Here is a 19,431-nt window from a genome sequence, read left to right as displayed (position 1 = left end):
ATAACCCTAAAAGAGGAAGTGAACTTAATATTTTGTGAAGATGCAGAGAATAATTTCTACCTGATAGTTATTGGTCTTCTTGCAACTTTTGGCTCTTGGCCAACTGCTGAGCATGATTAGAGAAAGAAATTGCTAAATAAAGTACGGATGGAGAGGCCGGGTCCGGCAGCAATGCGAGGGAGATGAGTAATGGCACGTGACTAGACTCTTAGATGGACAGAATTCCTCCAACTGTTAGTGACCACTATCATATCAGTGCTTACATTTTAAAATAGCACTTTAAAACTTTTAAAAGCACATTCTCATGCATTATACATTTGTGTGCTTTACTTGCAAGTGTTTTCATTCCCAGCTTGAAATGTATAAGCCTGAGATGGAGGCGGAAGCCACTTACACAGTGTCTCCTGTCTCCCAGCTCCAGGATTTCTCTCCCACGCTGCACACACATGCTCATTTAATCTCATCTCGGACCCTCCATTAATTTCCATTCCTTGAGTGAACTGAGAGGAGAGAGAGAGAGAGAGAGAGAGAGAGAGAGAGAGAAATGTAACCATTAGAATATGGAACTGGTAATACCTGGAGAACAATTCCCAGCATGTCCAGATGCTGGAAAGAGCCGTACATTAAATAAACAAAACCCGACACCACTGTGTATTTGTCCAAAGATAGACTGCATTCAACAACCAACTTTTAAAAGCTAATAACATTTACACAATGTAGCGGGGAGAAAACAAGCTCTATAACCTAGTTTTTAAACCTATACTTACAGCCTATACTTTAGTGTATTTTACCAAACAATATTATTTAGAAGGCTTATGGCTTAGTGCAAAACAGAGCTAAGGGGGAAAGAATAGCCTGAAAGTGTTCCTCAGGCAAAAGAAATCGTTTAGGTGACTATTCTATTAAGCATGTTTTCATAGAGGGATCAAGTAGCATGCAATTATTTTGCAATTACCTTTCAGCCCCTTGCTCTGTAATTATTCATTTGGTCATATGTGCTTTACAAATTAGCACCCCCAAAGATCTAAAAAGAACTACATAGGAACATGGTGATTATCTTTAGAGTTACATGGCTTCTCAAAGGGTAATTGCCATTTAATTTGCTAGCTCTGAATTCATATCACGACCGCATGGTAATCACACACTTATAGGGTGCATTTCATGGCTGTTGGGTCCTCGAAATACTGTGCAGGGCTAAACCGTGGGAAAGCTCTTAGGAATAGGCGCAAACCCATCATGGCGAGTGTTATGTATTTTCACATGCTCTTGACTTGTACAGGGCTTGCAGTAAACACTGTTGAATGCACGTGTGTGTATGTGTGTGTGTGTGTGTGTATGTAGGTATACATGTATATATGTAGTATATATGTATATATGTAGGTATACACACGCTGCAGGCTCCTCAGCTCTCCCATAGGTGACTGACTTCACTAGGCTGAAGAAACCTTCACCCAGTCAATTCAGGACCATTCCATTTAAAAAGTAACTCATATTGGTTAGATTTGGTCCATGGTCAAGTGAAAAGAAACAAATATTTCAATTTTCTTTTAAAACTCAAAAAATGTAAGTAAAAACATCATCATTAAATACTAGGAGTAAAAGTACAAAGTTTAGAAAAGACAGCACAAAAGATACTAGAGACTACCTAAGGCTATTACAGGCCAGAGAACCCTGTGTCTGGTAAAAATCTACCTTGAACATGAACTATCCCTTGGTGTCTATGGGGGATGGTTCCAGGACCCCCTTGAAGATAACAAAATCTGTGGACATACAAGTCCCTCACATAAAATAAGGTATTATTTGTGTACACCCTACACACCCTCCAATGTACTTTAAATCAGCTCTAGACTATTTATAATAACTAATAGAATGTGTCATAAATACTATTAGGCAGTTTTTTATATTGTTTGGAATTAATGACAAGAAGAAAGGTCTGTGTTTGTTATGGTTTAGGTATGAGTTAGCCTCCAAAAGCTCATATATGAGAAAATGCAAGAAGGTTTAGAGGTGAAATTATCTGGTTATGAGAGTCTTAATCTACTCAGTGCACCAGTTCACTTGAATGGTTAATTGGGTGGTAACTGTAGGTGGGTGCGTTGTGGCTGGAGGGGGTGTGAACTGGGTATGTGCCTTTGGGGTATACATTTTGTCCTTGGTGGGCCAAACTTAGTCTCTCTATGCTTCCTGATTGCCATGTCCTGAGCTGCTTCCCTTCACCACATCTTTCCGCCATGATGGTCTGCCTCATCTTGGGCCCAGAGCAATGGATTCAGCCATCTATGAACTGAGACCAAATAGACTATTCCTCCTCTAAATATTCTTGTCAGGTCGTTTGATTACAGTGTGTGTGTGTGGGGGGGGGGACCTGAATAAACAGTGTGTATTTAGTACAGAAAATTTTTTTCTAATGTTTTTAATCTACAGTTGGTTGAATCTGCAAATTCAGAACTCACGGATGTAAGGGCCAGGTGTTATAAGATGACATGGCTTCTGCAAAGGGCAGAATTATTGGCTACTTTAGCCCAAACTGTTTGTGCCGAGCTACCTCCTATTGACGTGCAAGAGCTAACTGCAAAATATCCAGCAATTTAACAGATTATTAAACTGTTGGGATCCTGAACTCAGTCACAGCGGGAGTATTTATGCTGCAAACCAGGCTTCCCTCTGACTCAGGCAGCCAACTTACTAGCCTGGTACTGAAGTCAAATATCCTTAAAAGAGCACCATAATAAAGAAACCCAACTTTCTGATGGACAGGTCTCTCTACTCACAACTCAAACTTTACACCTTGTCCAAGTGACTCCTAAGTCTAGTTTTTATTTTTCCTTCCTTCTCTAGTTTTTTTTTTCCATCCCACTTAGAGACTATTACAACTAAACAGTAATTTTTAGGAAGCCTATATTTGAACAGTAATGGTTAAGAGAACAAGATTTGAATTTGAACCCAAATTAAACACACCTAGGTTTGAATCCACTAGCCTACTTCACCAGATGTATGATTTGACCAATATTCACTTCTTCAATCTTTTGGTTTTATGTGAAGGGGCATAGAAATACCTAACTAATGGAGCCATTGTGGAAATAGTAATGGTATCTTCCTTACCGGGTTGTTGTAGGAATTAAATGGGTTACTATTATGATAATTGTGGGAGCTGACGGGGATGTTAATCGGCTTGACTGTGGCAACCATTTCACAATGTATGTGTATGTCACAGCATCACATTGAACAACTTAAATATGCACGCTTTTGTCAGGCATACCTCAATCATTTTGGGGGAAAAAAAAAGAGAGAAAGCCCTTTACGTGGACTTATTACTGTATTTATTATGGGGGAATACTAAGATTATCATGTGCACCTGGCACCTTATAGACACTTGGTAAACAGTGAATGTTTTTATTCTTTTTGCAGTTCTGTTATTATACAGAGTTGGTATCTGATTTCAAACGTCTTTTTCTTGCAGGTGCTGGGAGGCTGGTGTCTCTTGGGCCATCGTCTGGCCACATAGCGAGCACCTATTGTCACATCTGATGCTGTGTTGGGGAGTGGACTGTGAGGTCTCAGAATGAGCCAGCCTGGATGGGCTGGACAGGGGAATCTACAACCTGCCCCAGGATGGAGCAGGAGAGGAGGAGCAGGAGAGCAGGGCGCCCTCGGCCTCTCTCAACCTGTAGAACTTGCCGCCTGTGATGCTCAGTCGTGGTCTACATCGGACACCCAGCTTTGCCCTGTGTTCTCCTGCAGGGCCCTGGTTGAAGCCCAGAGACTGAGGTGCTGACCTTGCTTCTCTTTTCTCTTGGTGGATGGCCAGATGACACAACCTGTGGGGCCCACGCACTTGCCACCCTGAGGCCAGGGGGAAGGCGGATCTGGTGTCTCCTACCCCCCCCAGCAGAGCCCACTTGACCTCCCAACCCCTTGCCCTCTGGGGACCGTGACCTCTGGAACCTCTAGGCAAAGCTTGTCCTCCTGAGGTTCAGTCTCTCTACAGGGGAACTTTAGCTCTGAATACACAGTGGGTCTGGGCAGGTGGGCAAATTGACCAGAGTCCCCAAGTGTGAACAGGAACGGGCTGTGGGGTGAGAGGCGAAGCTAAGTTCTGCCCATAGCGACCCCGAATCCATGAGGGTGTCTACCAGTGGGCGTGGGGAATTCTAGGATCCCCATGGAGACCAAGAGCCTCTATGCTCAAGTCTCTTCAGTGAAATGGTGTGATACTAGTGTCCATTCTCCCATGTCCTTTCAATCACCTCTAGATTACTTATAACACCTAAGAAAGCTTTATGTAAATAATTGTATGGTATCATTTATGGGGTTGATTTCTAGCTGTCAATGGGGGTAGCACTGAGTAGAATTCTGAATACTTTAGAATTCTCTCTTGCTGTAATCCCAGTGGCTCAGGAGGCCAAGGCAGGAAGACTGTGGGTTCAAAGCCAGCCTCAGCAATTTAGTGAGACCCTGTCTCTAAAAATATATAAAAGGGGCTTGGGATGTGGCTCAGTGGTTGAGGCCCCCCACCCCGGGTTCAAACTCAGGTACCAAAAAAAAAAAAGACAAGAAATCTGTCATCAGCCGGTCCCAGCATGCCACTGACTGTCAATATGATAGAAGGGAGTCTGATGTGGGTTAGGAGACGTCTTGGGCCTGCTGCCCCTCGGTCTGCATGGTGCTACAGCGAGACTCATCCTTTTCTGGGCTTCAGTCCCCCCCCACAGCTGTAAAAGCTGAAAGAATCAATTCGTCCACACTCTGCACCCAAGGAGCCTGGCGAAGGGTCTGTGCCATGTGAATTAATCAGTCTGGAAAGTAGAGTATGTCTTAAATGAGATAATCATAATCGGCTGGTCCCCCCAAAAGATCTCTGTAAGAAACACACATTCAGGGCTGGGACTGTGGCTTAGTGGCAGAGCGCTTGCCTTGCACATGTGAGGCACTGGGTTGGATCCTCAGCGCCACATAAAAAAATAAATAAATAAAAATGAAGGTATTTTAAAAACACAGTTCAGTGTTCAGCTTCATGAAGTCCATTAACTCTAATCTTCTAGCCTCCTTCTGACCCCTCCTCTTGCCTGGGTTCTTCTTGAGCTTGCTTCCTTATTGAGTGATCCTTGGGACAGAGAGACTTTGCAATTTCACCTTGGAAGTGCTTTGATTGACTAAGGAGAAGGTTCTTAAGCAAGATATCTAATATAATTAGCTTCCTTTGTAACTCTACTGACCGTACTGCATGGGCCTAGAAAACCATTATCAGAATGATCCATAGACTTCACAAGGTGGCCAGAGAGTATGTGGCAAACAGTAAGTTAATTAAATACAAATAAAATAAATCAGAATGGAGGGCTCCAGAAGGCTGAACAAAGGGATTTCCCCCTTATCTGTGCAGAAGAAGGCAGGTTTCCTGCAGAGGTGTTGTGTTTGGCCCATGGTTTCAGAGGCTCTGCTCCAGGGCTACTGGGCTCCGACCCTCAGGGGCTCCATGAGGCCGAGCATTACAGGCAGAAGCGTGTGATGGAGCAAAGCTACTCACATGATGGCCTAGGAGTAGGGATGGGGTGGGGTGACCACAAGGTGTCCTTCCAGGGCACGTCCCCCATAGCCTAACTTCCTCCCACTAGGCCACACCTGAAGTAGTGCCACCTCCCAGTGGCACCATTCCCCCAGGACCAAGTCCCCAACACACGAACTTTGGGAGATATTTAAGATCCAAACCAGAAGAGGCATTGGAAGCCACATCCTCTCTGGCCTCTCCTTGCAAAATGCAAGGGAAAAACAAAATACGTGCTTTATTCTTCTGCATAAATACATGAAATCAGCTGAAATATATCAGCCATGTAGTTTCAGTTGACTTTCTTTCATAAAACGTGTTATCCATTTCCTACTCCCTTCTTTGTATTTTAATTTCTTAATTTATGTTTTTAAAGTTATTTTTTATCTTTTGGTACTGGTGATTGAACTCGGGTATGCTTTACCACTGAGGTACATTAAAAAAAAAAAAAATTGAAACAGGGTCTTGCTAAGTTGCTAAGGCTGACCTTGAACTTGCAATCCTCCAGCCTCAGCCTCCCCAACCGCTGGGATTAAAGACGTGCACCACGGTGTCTGGCTTTCGTCTAGTTTTGACCTTTCTGTTTACTATCTAGAAATTTTCTCTTTCAAGTGGAAGTCATGTCAATAGAACTAAATGAGAACCAAACTGAAAAATAAAATTCCTAAGAGAGAAATGAAAAAAGTCACTGAAAACCTCCTACAGTGAGAAGCATGGCGGAGTCCAGGAGAGATCCTGTGCAAGCTCTTCATGCAACGTGTAGATGTGACCCTGGCTCAGAATCATAAGCACCTGTCCTCAGGGTGCTGGTCCACAGAGCCCTTAGCATGTTCCGAGGGCTCTGGAAATCACAGGGACACGAAGCAACCTTCAAGAGGATGCCTCCTTAGAGCAAGGTGCTAGGCAAATACTAGCATTGTTATTCTTTTTAGTACAAATTTATAATTGTCTCTCTGTTAAACATTGCAGCAAGTTAAATTAAGTCAGCATGATTACAGCCATTAAACAAACGCCTGGTAATGACTGACTTCTTATTTTAGCAATTCCTCAAACCACTGGGGCAATACCACATAAGGCTTCTGCTCCATTGTCAGATTAATGGGGGTGCACCACCGTGTGCCACGACCGAGCATGCTCTCCGCCATTAGAGCCGCCAACAGTGATTTAAGGCCACAGCTGCACCCCTTTACCTTGGGGTCTTCCCTACTGCTCTTACCATCCTGTTAGGTACAATTGACTAGTTCATTGCAGCTTACCAGTATCTTAAGGCAACTTCTACCTGTCAAAAAGAAAAAAAATAAAATAAAAAGAAGTGTGCTTTTAAAACCAAAATCTGGGCAAGAATTCTCCCAGAATTATTCTTGTGACCCTGAAATGAACCCAAACAGTAGGGACAGTGATGGTTTTAACCTGGGTTCCTCACTGGAAGTGTCACCTAAATAATGACCTGCCATCTTCGCACACAGCACAGAAACAGTTAAGTCTGGAAGGCTCTGAGTTAAGGCTCCAGCCACCCAAAGCAGTGCCTGAGGCACCTGCCAGGGTGGGGGACAGGAGGTGACCGCTGTCCTGTAGTCGCTCCTCGCCTTCGATGTCATCCGTCTGGTGCCACCTTAGCCACTGGCCTGATTCTGCAGAGGACACTGAATGATGACTCCTTGTGAGTCAGCTGACTGCTCTGTCATTGCTGCATGCCAGCCCGGCTCCACAGTCTCCTGGTCGCACTGCGCCACAGCAGAGGCATCCAACTGGGCACAAGGCGACCGAGTTTTAAAGTTCTATTTTCCTGCTACTACTTAGCATTTTTCACACGAGGATCATTTACCTTCCCGGAGCCAGGAGCAGAGATGCAGTCTGAATGCGCACGGGGGCTTCTAACTTGGCCTCATGAATTTTCAGCTGGGCAGGTACTGCTCGGGGGGGGGGACCCCGTAACCAAAGTGCCTGTGATGGGACACGGCAGGCTCTCCACTACGTGTGTGAACAGTGTGGGGGCTTCTGAGTAAAGGCTAGGACAAAGCAAGGGTGCCTGCCATCGTGTGTCTGGCTGGGGCCTGGGCGACTCACTTCATGGCCGCTGCGGGACTCCCCGGATCACATTTGAGGCTGGTCACGGGGCTGGCGCGATCCTCACTAATCCGTTAGAACGCGGTTTAAAAGAGAAACCAGACTCACTGACCTAAATCAATCCCAGTCCTCTCTGGATGCGGGACAGCTGTCGACTAGCTGCGATGCCACCAGCCATCGAGTGGAGAACACAGTGACTACAGTCTGCAGGTGGAGACTGAGAGAGTGACAGTCTATTGTTGGTCCTCTGATGGCTTCTTCTAATTTTTCCTAAATAATCATGATCGCTAAGCGTACAGTGATCTGGATGAGTCTTCCCGCCATGCAGTCCCTGGCAACTCTGGCTGGAAATCAGGGTGCTGGGCAGATCCTGGTTAGCACTGGCTGTCTCCTGCAGGACACTGTGCAGCTAGGGTGGGACGGCAGGCAACAAAGCAGGAAGCAGCACTCTGTCTTCTCTTGTGATGTTAGCAGAACACAACTCTTCTCCGCACTGATGCCTCTGTGTGTGTGCGTGCATGCGTGTGTGTATGTGTGTGTGTGGCATATTTTAAATCACCTGATCGAAGAGCCAAACAGATATCATCATGGATGTAGTTTTTAATGATGGAGGGGGGGGCGGAGACAGCCTGTGGAGACAGCAATTTGAGACAGCGGTGCATTTAGGTTATTGCCAATTTGAAATACTGGGTTTGTGAAGCCGAGCCCCAAGGGACAAGCTTGGTTATCGAGAAAGAGATCTTAGATAAAGAAATAAAAATGACAACCGTGATGGGGGCCCTGCAAGGGGACCGTCAGGGCATCAGTGTGTGGATGGCAATTTCGCCGGGCTGAGACTGAATAATTCATAGATTGAAATTACCCTGCTTTCACCTTTCCATTTAAACCGGCATGCTCTGAATCTCTAATAAATTTTCAAGATAAAGTAAAATGCCAATTTGAGTCTGAAGAGCTTTTAAAAGCAGATGCTGCATCCCTGAGTCTTTGGACACCTTTCACCGTTATCCTGTGAGAGAGCTGGGCTTCCGTCCCCAAGCCCCATTACGGGGGGGAAAATGACGGTGATTACGATAGCAACAATAGAATGCCATCAGATGATCTCTAATTTACCTAATTTGCTAAGACTGACTGTGGTTTTAACTCCTATTGTATGTCACCATGCCCGGCATCCGAGGATCTATCTCGCCCTGGAACAAAAGTGGGGTGGCGTGTGTCCTAGTTACCTCCGAGAGACCAGCAAAGAGCAGCCTCTTAGGTTACAATGTCTCTTTCAAATGGTTTGCATTTTTGCATCTTTTTTTTTTTTTTCCCTAATGCCACTATCCTATATTCCTGTTTGGGGAGAATGGTGAGCCTGTCATGAGACGGGGTTTATTCTTTGTTAGGGGACAGCATTGACTTGTTAATTTAGACACCTTCTTTGTTTAGTACACGCGAGCATGTGTTTATCAGGAGGGAGGAAAGATTCTGTTCTGAGAGTAGCTGAGTAACGCAGCCAAGATGAAGGGACACCCCTGTCTGCTTCCAGGTTAGAAATCCTTCCGGGGAGCTGTCATCTTGGTGTGGTGTGTTACAAACCGCCCAGACTGAAAAGCAGCCCAGGTGGCACGGCCGGTGATAACCCCAGCCCTCCCTGGGATCCTGTGGGCTCGCGCCAGCGACGGAGCAAAGCTCTCGGGCGACTCTGGGTTTGTCTGTGTGTGCTCAGTGTGGAGAGGTCTGTGCTCCTGGGGAAGCATTTCTCCGACCTGCTGCCCTGTTGGTCTGAGGGCAGTTGTGCCATCCCGAGAGGGTGGCATGGATCACAAATCCCCCCTGGAGAACAGACTCTCGCCACTTAATAGGCACGATGACTTTTGGGAATTTTCCTTCCAATAGCGGAAAGATGGCATGTGGGTCCCCGCCAATCAGTGGTGTGTTTGAGTCTTTTGCCTCAGGTAGGGCTCAGAGGTATGACAACCCCTGGGGAGGAAGGAAGGTCTCAAACACACCTGTCTGGTATTCGGGGGGTTTTGCGTGAGACTCTCAGCTCTGATATGTGCCTTAACTCATCATCACGGCTTCACCCCTGCTGGGGTCCGGCACCCACAAGCACCTTGTCACAAAGAGGTAAGTTGTACTTCTAATCATTTATATAATCCAATGTGCTCTTCATTGTCTGATTTGGGGGATTCTGCTTTCATTTCTTCCCACGAGTTATTCTCACTGCCCTCCGGGATAACTCACAACTGCTTTTATTTCTGTGTTTTTCTAAGTTCAAATGAAAACGTGGTGTTTTTAAAAGTGATTTAAATATAGTTTTTGTTCTCTTCATCTAACAAAATACATTCAAGGTTTTAATGCTTTTCAAAGGGGGTGGAGGAAACAGTTTTACTTAGTGAATAATTTGTTTAAAAATAGTAAGCAATTCACTGGATATCAATTCTCTTTCCACATTGTTTTCTTTGGATGGTTCTCATTTCTAATACTGAGCCCATTATTCTTATCTTTCGAGAAAGAAGCTCTGCTGCTAGTGACAAAAGACTTTTTAAACCCACACTGCCTCTGTGCCAGAGTGTTTTCTTTTTTTCTGAACACATCGTCTTGATATTCAGCAAAGGGTTTTTAATTTCTGGCATCCTAAGTCTCTTTGATATCCGAAGTTTGAGCAGAGTAACCATTGATTGAGCAGAGGGGTGAACAGGTCTGGTATTTAAGGAACACAGGTATCCAAAAATATCTAAGAATAATTCAAAATCAAACCTTTATCACTTTGGGGAAACTCATTAGAAACAAATTATGTTCCTTTCATAAGCTTGGCAAGTTTGGAACCTATTATTTTTTGATTCAAGTATTTGTGCTTCAGAATTCTGGGCAATAAGGTTTGCTTTGTTTCTTTAGGATGCAAGGGCCAGAATATTAGTTTTTTATTTAAAATATTAGCAAGAATTTACTCCTGTGTTCTAGTGTTTGATGAGATTGAAATTCACTTGTTTTGTCACAAAAATCAGATTTATCCATAGAACTGCTGCCTCAAAAATCTTGAATTCTACTATCACTTTGAAGTCAAATTTCCTTTTCAAACTTTAAGTGATTGAGAATGATATTTTAAAAGAAGTTCGTTAGATAATTTTGATCCATTTTTGACAACTCTTCCACTATTTATGGACACATCCTACTTATACTGCTCCGGATATGTATGATATAGGAGAAAAAGACTACGTATGAGTAGGGAATAATTGAGGTGAAATCGTAGACAACAATGGCTTAACATTGTATTTTAGGGTTTTTGTTTGTTTGGTTTTTTTTTTTTTCTCTTTCTGCTTGTTTTTTTTTTTTTTTTCTTTTTTTTTTGGTGAACATGAGTCATGTAAAAAAAAAAAACTTCCTCTTTTCTCCTAATTTCCAGTCACTCCATAGTTGTCAGCTACAATCACAAGGAATGAGAAACACATTCAGAGAATCCACAGACATGTCTGTCCTTTAAGATTGGACGTGTAAGTTCTGTCACAAATTGTCATTGCTGCCCATTAGTTTATGTGGAGTTTCATCTTCTTACCCTAAAGTTCAACTTGGAGAAAGAAACAAAACAACATAAAACCAAACAGTCAAAATTCTTCATGGGCAATATCTTCACTGAACATCTGTTAACTAGTCAGCAGATGCCTTGGTGAATAGATGCATTTCACATGGAGTCAAATAGGATATTCATAGTTGGCAACTGCAGCTGGATTTCTCTGATCAAACTATTTTACGAGAACAATGAATGGCCTGGCATATTTCCTCCTAAGTTTTAAATGCCTTTGCCCAATACCGGTATTTGTGCTCTACTAGTCTGCAAAGAAGAAAAGATGGGGAAGACAAAAGAATTAGGTAAAGATGAAAGAAAACACTTCATTATTGGTACATATTTTTTCCCCAATGGAATGATCAAAAAAGGTAGATAATCATGTTGTCTATAGATAGTTTTTTTCTTTTCTTTCTTTTTTTTTTTAAAGAAACTATTCTTTTCAGTATTATATTAGGGAAATATTCAAACAGAGAGAAAAGAAAAGAAAAAAAAAACCCAAACTGTAAGTAGCTGTACCCCAGCCACCCAAACTCTGTAAATAACATTCGACTCTACTTGCTTTATTACATATCTATGCAATTACCCATCTCTTGATTCACTCATCAATCCATCTAATTTTTTTGGATGTATTTCAAAGTAAGACAGACATCAATACTCTTCACCCCTAAGGATATGCCTGCTGACGTGTTTAACCAGAATTCAACATTTGTTTACGGTGATTTCTTTTAAGTAAAATTTGTATGTGATGAAGATAGAATTTGGGGGTGGGGAAGAGCACTGTTGGTTTGTGTGTGTGTGTGGCACAAACTCTCTCTTTAATGCGATGAGGGCAGGATGCGAACCCTCAGGATTCTATATCATGACTGGGAAGGTACAAGTCCCTGGTTTATGGCAAGGGAGGCATTTGAGGTAGAGGCAGACGAGCCCTCCCCAGCCTTCGCCCGTCCAGGCCCAGCCTCACCCAGCAGGCCCCTCATCAGCGTGGGGATGGGAGGTGCAGGCCTCCGAGGTGATTCCCAGGGTCTGCTCTGGCCTCTGGACGGGCTTTCCTTTCTTCTGGGGGCACCTGCGAAGCCACCCAGTGGCCTCTTGAGCAATCGGCCTGTCCCTCTACTGCATCCTCCTCTGCCTCTTCTGCTGCTCCCCAGCCTTTCCCCCGTGGCTTTCTCGTTCCCATTTTCTCCTGACTCCTCGTGGTTTTCTTCTCAAGGGGACAAATCTCATCAGTTTCCAGGTCACTCTCCAGCATGCATTTTCATGGAAATGATTAAAGGAAGCCAAGACGAGGGATCCGTATCTGTGGGTCCTGATGGGCTTAGCGAGAGGAGGGTTGCCCTCTCAAGACCCCTTCACTAAGCTGCCTCTTGCAGCTGGTCCTGGGCTGACCAGTCGCTTCTCTCTTAACCCCACACCAAGTTTCTCCGAGATTTGTGTCTCTGTACCACCGAAGAATGGGGCCGTTTTCTATGCTTCCAGAATGTGCCGAGTGTCCCAGACGGCAGCTTCCATCACCGGCTTCAGTCCAAACATTTACATTCAGAAGCAGCAGGGCCTTGGGCCCTGTCCTTGGCTCCGGGGGATGAGGGAGTTCCCAAGCTGCACCCAGGAGCAGCCCCTCCTCAGTGGTGTCTCCTGGGCCCTTCTCCGTGAGGTTCCTCAGCCTACGGTTTTCACAGGACAGTCTGCGTGAGGCCTTTCTTCCCTGGAATTCTTCCCATTTGCCAATTTTCATGAAATCCTATTTGACTAGAACAGACTGGCTGAGAGTTCAGGTTTTGTAGCAAAACAAACCTGGATTGTAACTTCGGTTTTGCCACAAAACTGGCAGCGAGACTGCAGGCAGGTTAGTGGATGAGCCTTACTTCTTCAAAGTGTTGCCGTGAGTCTCAGATGACGTTTGTGTGTACAGGCGGTGCACAGGTACAGTGTGTTACCCATGCTGCGTACGTGTCCGTGGGTACGTCTGTGTCTGGCGTGGTGCCTGGCACCCGCTGGATCGCCCCGTGAACTCACTGTGCTCTCTATCCTCGTGTCACAGAATGCCCCATCCTGGAAGCCAGCTGGCCCTCCATCCGCCGGCCTCCTCTGTGAGACCTCCCACGCTGCCTGGTTTCCAGTGTCCACGCTTGCTCATCCCAAGGGAACTCCCATTCAGGTTCTCCCTTGAGCTCTGGTCTTCCAGCCCAGGGTGGAGCCCAATGAAGGATGAAGCTCCTTCAGGTGGGTGTCCGCATTTTCCCCAGGTGTCCCCCAGGAGAGTGGGCCTTTCAGAACTCAAGGTCACAAAATCAAATTGTGGAAGTATAATTAAAATTTTATTTTAATAAAGGGAAAAAGCAGAGGGCCTTTCCCTCTAGGAGGGTCAAAGAGTAACTCATGCAAGATCAGCTTCCTACACGTCCTCTCCTGACTCTTGATCATGGAGAACACAGGATGGAACGCAGCGGATGACGGGGGTTCCACATGGGAAATAGGGCCCTTAGACCCATGTTTATAGGGGCCACTGGCTGGGCCCACGCCTCACAGGGCCACACTCTGCCCCTGGGCTCGCCCTGTCATGACCCCACCCATAGGGCAAGGAGTGAGTGGACCAAGGAGACATGTCACCCGGAGCCTGGGACGCTCTGCATGTCCAGACCTTGGAGTCCTGATCTACAGCTGCTCCAGGGCCTGCAGACTTCTTCCCAGGGACAAGCTTTATGCCAGTGCATGCTCTCCTGGGTCTCACAGGTGGACAGGGAGGGAGAAAGAAAGCGCTGGGGGTGTGCTGAGGGAGGGGACGCGTGGCCAGCCTGAGGGTACCCACTGCATTCTGGTACAGAACACCAGAAATGGGGAGAATCCTAAATTTGATCCTGGTCTTAGGAAGATGTATTTGTCAAGGTCAGAGCAGAGACCATGTTTGAGTTAATAAGACGCTTGTTTGATTTGGACTTTGGATATCAAGCATATGCCATGAAGGTCCCAGTTTGTACTCTTGCCCCACCAGGCCCTGCTAACTTTGGGTTGGGTACCAACTGGAGCCGGGTCTCAGACCCCCAAGAAACTGATCAGTGTGCCATTGTTGTATGGTGGGTGGCTAAATTCTTTACCGTTGGTACAAAGGGAATGGGGCTGTTTGCTGGTTAAATACTGGGAAGCCTGTTTCCTTAGCAAGGTCTGCAGTCTAAACATTTTTTGAAAGTTGGTACATTCTACAATGGCAGAAGTTCTGTGCTATATTGATGTAGCTTCCAACAAGTGAAAACAATTCTCTCCCCCTCTCTCTATTTCTACTCTTATATCAAAAGCATAAAACAACATGGAGTAAATTTGATAATTTTCTCAATTCCCAAATGAAAATTCAAGGGGCAAAAGAAGGAAATCTAGAAGTATGGAAAAGTGACAGTCTAAGAAGAAATATAAACCTCACCCAGAGTCCTGCTGCTCGTCAGCGGGACACTGTCACGGCCCTGTCTCAGCTGTGAGGGTGCGCAGCACATCCTGGGTGCGGCCTGACATTGCACACCTGCTTGGTAAGCTTCTGGGGGGGTGTCATTGTTGTTTTTGTTGGTTTGTTGTTGTTGCCATCTGATAATTGAACTCCACACACACTCCACCAGCGTTCTATCGATTTACGCCCTCAGCTCTTTTTATTTTGAGACAGGGTCTCGATAGGTTGCTGAGGCTGGCCTTGAACTTGTGATCCTCCTGCCTCAGCCTCCCGAGTTGCTGAGATCACAGGCGTGTGCCACCATACCCTGTTGTAACCTACTTTAAAAAAAATGTGTATATTGGGTATGTTTCCAGATTACTGAAATAGTGTGTTTTTTTTTCAACCAAGTTCTTTAATCACCACATAATATTCCAGTGAATGATCCCCTTATACGATGCATAAGGTCTTTCCAGACTTTTATTATTATGAAGGAAGCTGGACGACTTATTGGAATTTTAATCTGGAACAATGGAGACTCTATTGGGAACACTGGCCTGTTTCCTAGGTCAATTCTAAAACAATAGAGGTCTTCTTCCCTTTTGTCGCCAGAAGCCCTCATGGGGCCTCAAACTGGGGCAATATGGGTTTTCCTTGGTCCTGGAGGCAAAATAACAGCCTCTGTTTTCAAAAGTGTGTCCTTAGGGGGGTAAGCAAGCTGGGAGACCCAACATCTGGGAGTCAGAGGTAGGAGATGGGTGAGGCTCTGCTCTGGGCATGCCCAGGAGGGCTGGAGTCCTCGGGAGACAGGTGGCCCTGGAGCCTCCCCTGGATCCTTGTGGCCTTATAAAGGCTTCCGCAGAGGGACTGGCCATGCTCACAACTGCCTTTCCTAAATTCCTGTCATGCCAACCCAAGGTTGGGCCACCATCCCGAGGGATTTAGCGGAGAAACTGAAACTTGAAAAAGAAAAGAAAGAAAAGGTTGTCACCAACCCTGGCGGGTGGCCATCACCAGTCTCAATTTGTTTAGAAAGATTATATGGTACTAAGCATCAAGAGAAATTACGTCCCTTTCCTAAATAACACCCTTGTTTGTGTGTGACTTAGTATTCCTGATAATTTCCTTAGGATAAGTTCCTGGAAATGAAATGAACAGAAAAAGAGGAAGGTCCACGGCTCTCTGTATGTACTGTGTCATATTTGTGAGTTGTTGTATTTTTCAAGTCCACTGATTCCCCTATTTATCTCTGACAAGATGTTACTAGAGAAAGGAGGGAAAGCAAAATTAGCCAAGCTGATTGATCATTAAGTATAATCGACCATTAAGTGTAAATTTCCATTTTTAATCTACTCCATCCCAGAAGACTTCAATTGCTTTATTGATAAGCCCAGGAGATAGTTAATCATTAAGTATTTAAACAAACAGTAATAAACTTGCACATGAGAAAGTGACACACGCTTTATCAGCTAGGCAGACTGTCAAGATAACTCTCTAAAAGGACAGAAACAGATAGGTGTTAGAATAACACACCCAATCCCTGCAAACCCGCCTCCCAGCTCTCCCCAGCCCTAAGGAAACCTCCGTAGACTCGAGGGCCTGCCCCCTGCAGCCCGTCCTTGGGACACGATCATCTTTACTAAATGAGGGCATTTGTTATGGGGTAATTGGGGGAAAACAAGACGACTTGTGTTTATAGCGTTTTCAAGCATTTCTGTGTGGAACTAACCAGAGAGAAAGTAGAAACTGAGGCCCAGAGAGGTCAGAGGTCTCGCCCAAGATGCCACAGCATCAAGAGGCAGCAGGGGCTGGGGCCGGCTCCTGCGAGGCAGCTGCATTTCTCACGTGGCGCAGCTCCATCTTTGGAAGACACCACGTGTGTCCTTGGGCAAGGTCGGACCCCTCCAAGTAGAAGGTGCTGAAGACAGTTGAGACACTGGTGTAAAACCTGGGGGAAGATGAGCGGATTGGAGATGTGGAGTGGCCTGGCGAGGGACAGGAATGAAGAGGACCCGGGTTTAGGAGAAGGTCGGGGGACGACTCGTCTGGCCCCTGGGCTTGAAAGTGGATCAGAGCCCTACACCACGTTTACAGAGGGCTTTAAGGCAACCAAAATCATCCTGCTCTTCCTTCCTCCTTGTCTGCTTCTAAGCCTAGGAACCTGCAAAACCTGCCTCTGACTCTTGCTCACAGCCACACAACGGCGATACGCGGTTCACCACCCACTCAAGAGGCGGCTGCCCGGGCCCACGCCCTCCACGCCTGTGACCTTGCCATTCAGAGGCTGTGGTCCGTCTCCTGCTGGACAGCTTCCTCTGCTAAGTCTTCATACCTGCTCACAGAGGACCGAGGAGGCAAGAGGGGCTGCTCCTGATCTCAGCTGAGTTTGTGCTCAAGAGGAATAAACACTCTTCAACATTTCACATCCCAGGGCTGGGCACAGTGATGCCTGGGAGGCCGAGGCAGGAGGATCACAAGTTTGAGGCCCACCTGGGCAACTTAGCGACACTGTCTTAAAAACTAAAAATGGAAAGTACTGGGAATGTAGCTCAGTGGTAAAGCACCCCTGGGTTAAACCCCTATCATCTTACCAAAGGACTCCTTGTGTTATGAGATAATTGGAGAAAGCAAGACCATTCGTATCTGTAGCGTTTTCAAGCATTTCTGCACACATCTCATTCGACTCATGTGAAACAAACCAGTAAGAATGTGGAAACTGAGGCCCAGGGAGGTCAAAGGTCTCTCCTGAGATGCTGCAGCATCAAGAGGCAGGACTGGGATTGTGCCCAGCTCCCTCAAAAATCCTCAAAGAATTCCATGCCCCAAATACCACCGAGAAAGGCACCGTGACAGAGGTGCTTGGCTTCATTGGCCTTCGCTGGACTCTTATAGTCAACGGATCCTTTAGTCGAAGTTTGCAGAGGGGCTGAAGTCCCCTCTCTCGACTTGCTTTGTCAACGAGGTCGCAGCTGGTCTTCATTCACCACTTTCCAGTTTGCCCGCTGCTCCTACCTGTGCTATCTCACGCCTCTCACTGCCCTGGACTCAGCCCACCTGGGAGCCGCACAGCCAGACCTGGTCCCGATGGTCCACTGCAGACGGCTCAGGGCCCAGATGGCCAGCCGGGCTCTTTCCTCACCCCTCGGAGGATTCTCCCTCGCAGGAGCCGCCTTCCCCGTCTGGAGCTGCCGCAGGACCACCAGGACCACCGTGTGGAAGCACAGACCAGCTCTCCCGCGAGCAAAAGGTCTGAAGGAAGCTCTGAGGATGAGCAGTGTGGGGGAGGGGACGAACTGAATAACTTTAACTCCAGGTTCAGCAAAGGCAGCGTCTTCCTTTTAATTCTTGGACCAGGAACCGAACTATTTTAACAGACTAACCTTAAATGTTCCTGAGTCCTGGTCTCAAAAGTGATTCCTTGTGTGAGCAATGGTGGGCCCTTGTGAGAAGGTCAGTTTACAGGAGGAGGCATCAGGTTTCAGGCAGAAAGTGTGTGATGTGGGCTGAATCAGAGCCGTCTTCCAACCTGGCTTTGCCACCACCTAGCCGTGTGGCTTTGAGAGGTTTGTTTATTCTCTCTGGGCCTCAGTTTTTTAATTTTAAAAATGTCGGGCACAGCAACTCCTTGAAATGTCATGAGTGTTAGCTATGCACATCCAACACGTAGAACACTCAGTGAGTAGGTGCTCAATAAAAATCATCTGGATGGACAAAATGCATCAGAAACGACCTACAGTGCACTTCACACAGAGCCTGGTGTGTGGTGCAAAAATTGCAGAGGCCAGAGATGCTCATGGGTTTCCCTAAACGAATCTGGTCATGCAATAAAAGCAGATATGCATGAAAGAGATCATTTGTCTGGATATTATGAAACCTAGTTCTAGTTCTCATTCTGGTCATTTAAAAGACCAGAGGGGAGAAGGTGCCTTATAAGACATCTCTAAACCTGGTGCAGCAAGGAGACTTTGTGTCAGTCATTCTCGAGTTTTCTGGCTAGCGAGCCCAGGCTGGCTGGAATCTTTGGTGGGTTTGCAAAGTTCAGGCTGCTGGCACACCGACATTGCACCACATTCGCAGATCTTGGGCAAGTTCACAATGATGCACTGTCTTCCCCCCTCCGGGGCACGAAGGGTTGTCTGGAAAAGGCCTGCTGCTGCCATTAGGAGCCTGGGCCGCCAAGTCTACAGGGCGACGTGAAACAGAAATAAACCACAGGCTCTCAACACGTTTGCAAGTGATTTACAAATGTGTTTACTTTAAAAATAAGCATAACACACAGTCTTGTATAATATTATGTCTAGAGAAGTTCTGTGACTGTAAAGTGCCCACAGCATATGCAAGTCATGCCTTCTCTTCTATCTGGTAGGAACTCTCAGCTTTATCCCAGTGCATTTTGGTAAACTAAACACATCTTGATTTCCCGATATTTTGCTTATATCTCACTTTTATTGAGTACTTTTTCTTGCAGACTTGAAACCGTGTTTGAATAAGAGGAACAGCATTACAGTTAGAATTGCTAAAACAAAGCACCTTTCAAGCTTCCCAACGAGGTGGATGGAGGAGGGAGGGCTGAAACTGGGGGGACGGCCATCCTACATTCTTTGGTACTTCACAGGCTGTGAAAGGTAGAGAACGTGAGTTTGCAATTGTGAATCAAAGGATCACAGAGCTAATAGAATCATCTGGTCTGTCTCCAGGTCTCATGCAACCAAATATCTCAATCTCTGAGACACATCATAATGAGCATTTCTTAGCATGAAGCTCTTGAAACACAGAGGCCTGTGTTGCCTGACTTAAAGGTTGGGGAAGGTTTTGCTAGTTCCAAGTGAAACTTCTCTTGCCTCCTTAATATATGTGGAA

At 45.9% G+C, this 19,431-nt stretch overlaps 1 long non-coding RNA gene across 3 annotated transcripts in view; it reads left to right on the top strand.

Annotated features, from left to right (window-relative positions):
* Positions 1–3,814: 3,814 nt before the first annotated feature.
* Positions 3,815–19,431, top strand: part of LOC107149425 — a 33,310-nt gene continuing 17,693 nt past the window's right edge. For all 3 annotated transcript variants that reach the window (XR_001504398.2, XR_007346261.1, XR_007346262.1), the window contains exons 1-4: positions 3,815–9,718; positions 13,198–13,379; positions 14,508–14,674; positions 19,040–19,121. This is a non-coding gene — a long non-coding RNA (uncharacterized LOC107149425). The remainder of the gene's footprint in view (positions 9,719–13,197; positions 13,380–14,507; positions 14,675–19,039; positions 19,122–19,431) is intronic.

This window comes from Marmota marmota, unplaced genomic scaffold, assembly GCF_001458135.2.
Source record: "Marmota marmota marmota unplaced genomic scaffold, marMar, whole genome shotgun sequence".
Classification (NCBI taxonomy): domain Eukaryota; kingdom Metazoa; phylum Chordata; class Mammalia; order Rodentia; family Sciuridae; genus Marmota; species Marmota marmota.
This window is presented reverse-complemented; position numbering and strand designations above follow the sequence as displayed.